Raw genomic sequence first — 5,506 nt, forward strand, 5'->3', positions numbered from 1 at the left:
CTGAAGATCAAATTGCTGATATTATAACCAAGGCTCTTCCCAAAAACAAATTTCAATACTTGATAGCATCATTAGGACTATAAGAAATGCTCATTAAAAGGGAGAATGTTGAAGGTTGATGTACATATATGTTAATTGTATTATTTAATTTAACCATGGTTTTGTAAAAGTAAAACTAGTATTAATTACGTTTTGTTGTATGGCCAAGATATTGCCACATGTAAGATTGTGATTCTAAAACTAGAAAATTCCTAGAGAAGCCTTTTTATTATAAATGGGGATTGTATTCTCCACACCAACATCGTCTTGTCCTGTTGTCGTCTTTATCTCTTTTTTTTTTTGGTGCTAAATACTGGGATTTCATTGAAAACCAAAAGAAAGGGCCATACAAAGGCCCCGATTCAGGTAGCAGCCTAAGGCTCACTTTCCCAAATCAAAAAGAGACAAAACAGCATTGGGCAAGAAAGAAACATCAACAGAGCGACAACTATTCGCAGCCCATTTACCTACAAGGTGAGCAATCCCGTCGGCCTTTCTAGGAGCCCATGCAAAAGAAATGTTACTAAAACAAGAAGACAAAATGGTAATATCTTTAAGAAGGAACTTAGCTAACCAATGCAGGGAATTTGTTCCCCCATTTGAAAGGCAGTTGATCAAATTGAGGGAATCAGACTCCACATACACTCTTGACCACCCTTGCTTGGAAGCTAATTGCATGGCTTTCAACACACCCTCCAGCTTTGCAGCTTCTGGATTGGATATGAGAGATTTGAAAAAGTGAATGTCTAACACCTCTCATTTGTCATTTCTAGCAAAAATAGCCAGAACACTTCCTCTATTGGCCATAACTGCATCAGTGTTGAGCTTTAATACTCCGGTACCCGGTTTACTCCAAATTGCATCTCTCCTTCTGTCTAATCCCTCTCTTTCATGATCCTCAAAGGCCACATAAAGTTCCTTATACCTGCTCTCAATCCATGCCAAAGAGGTTTCAACATTCCTGACCTGGTCTTTGTGCATTAACTGTTTTGGAATCCACCATAAATGTTCCATGATGCTGACACTAAAGAGAGAGAACCTGTCTTTGTCATCTGGATGAACCAGGAGCTTTTTGACAGGATCCACAAGGCACTTTAGGAAGGAAATAATATCAGCATAATTTGTGTTTTTCCATCTAATACCCTAGGAGCTCGCAAACCAAAACTTTTTAGCCAATTCACAGTGAAAAGATAGATGCACTTCATTTTCTAAGCTCTCACAACCATGTACAAATTTGTTGCACCCAACCTCCACACCTCTGGTAGTTAGATTAGAGAGCATAGGGAGGCCAAAGTTAGAGAGTTTCCATAAGAAGAATTTAAATGTGAGATCCCACATCGGTTGGAAAAGGGAACGAAGCATGGCTTATAAGCATATGGATACCTTTCCCTCGCGACGTGTTTTGAAAAAACCGTGCGAGCTGGGCCCAAAGCGGACAATATCGCATACGGGTGATCTGGGCTATCACAGATGGTATTAGAGCCAGATCCGGATCGGTGTGCCAGCGAGGATGCTGGACCCCAATGAGGGTGAATTGTGAGATCCCACATCGTTTGGAAAGGGGAATGAAGCATGGCTTATAAGCATGTGGATACCTTTCCTTTGCAACGCGTTTTGACAAAACCATGCGAGCTGGGTCCAAAGCGAACAATATCATAAAAACCATAAGAGGTCACATAAACCTCTTATGAATACTACTTTTCCATAAAAATTTCCACCAAGACTCTACAAGGTTGGCTTCACCCTCTTTCAATCTATAGGCCGACTTAACAGAGAAAATGCATGTCTTGGAGCCCAACCAGACAAGCTTGTCACTTATGGCAATGCTTGACCAAAACATGCTTTTAATGTTGTCAATAGTAGGTTGGTCAAAAAGGTTAGCTAGGCAAGCTTCATTCCAGTCCCCATTACTTTTTCTCAATGAACTCACCATACCACAGCTATTAGGAAAACCTGAAGCTTTTAGCCTTGGCAAAAAATCAAGGTTATTCGGTATCCACGAGTCCTTTCAGAAGTTGACGCTCTCACCTTTCCCAACACTAAAACACAGACCCTTGGCTAAGAGGGTTTTAGTCTTCAACACCCCAGACCACAGCCAAGAAGACCCTCTTTTTTTCCTACTTTTCATGAATGTTGAAAAAGGAAAGTATTTGGCCTTGATGACTGCACCCACATCCTGTTCACATCAGTTGAGAGAAACTAACCAAGCTTTGCAATCAAGGCTTTATTGAAGCTTCCAATCCTTTTAAGTCCAAGGCCTCCCACATGATTTGGTTAGCACACCTTCTTCCAAGCAACTAGAGTAAAACCTCTTGATGAACTAGTCTCATTTCTCCAGAAGAAAAGCTCTGGCCAGCTTTTCAAAATTGTCCCACCAGGTTTTTGGCAGCAAATAAGCGAGCATCACATGAACAGGTATGGAAGTTGCCACGTGTTTGACTAAGTTAGCCATTCCCATTTGGGACAGCAGCTTGACTTTCCATCCTTTGAACCTCACCTTAACTTGCCTTCTAAGATGTTCAAAAGCTGCCCGTTTGTTTCTATCCACAGTGAAAGGAATACCCAGATGTTTGGCATTCTTATCTAATTTTTTCATCCCCAAACAGCCTTTAATAATCGCCTTAACTCTCTCAATGATGTTCCTAGAAAAGAAATAACCAATTTTTTTGAGATTAATCACTTGCCCTGTCCATTTGCAATAGAGATGAAGACATTTAAGAACATTTTTTACTTCTTTCAAATTGGCTTTATAGAAGATAAGCACGTCATCCGCGAACAAAAGATGAGAGATTGAAGGAGAGGTTCTGCCTAACTTGACGCATTAAAGTTCTGGAAAGTAGCTCCGACATAAATATAAAGAGAAAGGGGGATAGAGGATCCCCTTGTCTTAGACCCTTTTCCATTGGAATTCCTCCAAAGAATCTGAGGAAATACAGTTGAGAATCAATTTCACAGTCCTATCGGGAAAGCCTAGCAAAGTGAGAATACGAGAAATTACAACTTAATCCATCATATCACAAGCCTTCTGCATATCCAACTTGATACCCACAATCCCGCTGACGCCTTTCTTCCTGTTCATGGAATGAAATACTTCACTAGCTAAGATAGCGTTTTCATCAATCCAATGACCCGGAACAAAGGCTAACTGGTTTGGGGTAATTATTTTGTACAAAAGCGGCCTGATTCGATCTGCGATTAACTTAGAGATGATTTTCTACAGAGTGTTGCAGAGACAAATTGGATGAAGATGTTTAAACTCCAACACTGCTGAACTACAAAAGTCTCATTTATGTCCCTTGGGAGAAATCCATATCGAAACACATTCTTAACAAGCTTAATAAAGTCCACTCCCACAATACTCCAATATTTTAGGAAAAATAAAGCGGGCATTCCGTTCGACCTGGGAGCTTTTAAAGGATTCATATTGCTGATGACTCTCCAAATTTTGGCCTCAGTTGGAACAGCTTCCAGTCTAGTCGCCTCTGTTTTGGATATACATGCAAGAAAAAGCTCTCTTTGTCTATCGCTTCTTCTAAGGTCCTCGGCCTTGAACAGATTCGAAAACTCATTAATCAAATGGGACCCAATGTCATCTATGGACTCCAGCCAAACTCCATTAGCATCTTTGAAAGCAGGTGTGTGGATTCTCCTCCTATTAAACACAGTAGCTGCATGAAAAAATTTTAAATTTTGGTCTCCTATAGAGAGCCAAAGCTCCCTAGATTTCTGCCTCTAAAGGAGTTCAAGCCTTTTCCTATATTTATTGAGCTCGCATTGGGCATTCCTTTCTTCATCTATAATGGCATTTGAAGGGCATTGACCTTGCAACCATTGAATTTTCCCTTCGAGATCTAGCACCCTGGGTTGGCAGAAGCCAAAATTTTTTTGTTCCATATCCTCATAACCAAAGTAGTGCTATGAATTTTATACCTGACCGAGGCCACTCTACTGCCAGAATCCACACTTTTCCAAGCTTCATTCACCACTTTCTTGCACATAGGATCTTTTGTCCATGCGTCTAAAAATCTAAAAGGTCTAGCCTTGATAGAGTGGTCCAGGGATAAACTAAGTTGTATGGGAGTGTGGTCCGAAGAAGCATTCAATAGGTGCAATACTCCAGCCTGATCATCTGCCACCATCCACTCTAGCCTGACAAGAACTTTAACCAAACGCTCTCTAATATTGGGCTGTCCTCCTCTTTTGTTGCACCAGGTGAAAGGGTTTCTTGTAAAACCAATATCAATGGCTCCAACTTCGAACATAAAGTTTATGAGGAAAAGATTTGACTTGGCAGTCACTTTCCTTCCTCCCACTTTTTTCTTTTGCTCCACTATATCGTTAAAATCACCTATACAAACCCACAAAGATAACCCATTGTTCTCTTTTATAGATAAATCTTCCTAAAAAACCTTTCTCATGGACCTTTCAGAGGGGCAATGGCAAAACCAGATGATCCAATTACCCTTAACTTCTTATTCAACCATGACTCCTATAATTCCCAAGGAAACTAGGACCACCATCTAGTTCCAAATGTTGTTCCAAAACAGGGCCATTCCTCCTTTGCTGTTATCCGAATTGACAATAAAATAGTTATTAAAATTCAGACTTTTACTTACTTTTTCCATTCTTTCCTTTTGAGCTTTAGTCATATATAGAAAGAGACCCTTCATAGAGTGTTTATTTACCAAGCCCCGAAGGTCTCAAACTGCTGAGGCTCTCCCCATACCTCGACAGTTCCACGCTATAATATTCATTGATTATTTTTTGGGGGAGGGGGGGAGCATTTGTTGGCCCACCTCCTCAGCCGTGGAACTTCCATTACTAGCACTACTCCTTCTTTCTCCAGATTAGGTAACTCCGAGAGATCAACAACAGACATGTATCTAGCTAGAACTTTCAGTCTTACTTTGGGAGATGTCGCATGGGATGCAAAAGGGACCTCGCTAGCCTTTTTCCCCACTTTAGATGAGCTCCCAGATCCTGTAAAACCTAAGTCTTTGGGGCTCTCCAACTTGGGAACTGCTTTATAGGAGGATGGGCCTTTATCTGGGGGTGGGCCTTCTCTCTCAAGCCGACAGCCCCAACAAGCATCACCTTCAGCCAGCCCTCCATCTGTTTTGCTTTCTATTTCCTTTAGTAGTGAAGAAGTGTTTTGCCATTCTTATTTCAACTAATAGAAAATAAGTATATATATATATATATATAGGCTTCAATCATTGTATGGGAGGTTCAAACCTGATTTTAATTCTAAGAATGTTACAAAATAAAAATCAGATTCTTATAAAACTTAAAACTTGTCTTTAATTCCAATATTGACTTGCTATTTCAAAATTTTAATAGAATAATAAGGCCTTGTAACACACATATTAAAAAGTCATTTAATAATCCATTAATCATGGTTGTAATAAAATTTCATTTTCATTCAAAATCTTGAAAAAAAAAACATTTATCATGGTATTAAAGCCAT

Source organism: Ziziphus jujuba, chromosome 3 (assembly GCF_031755915.1).
Source record: "Ziziphus jujuba cultivar Dongzao chromosome 3, ASM3175591v1".
Taxonomy (NCBI): domain Eukaryota; kingdom Viridiplantae; phylum Streptophyta; class Magnoliopsida; order Rosales; family Rhamnaceae; genus Ziziphus; species Ziziphus jujuba.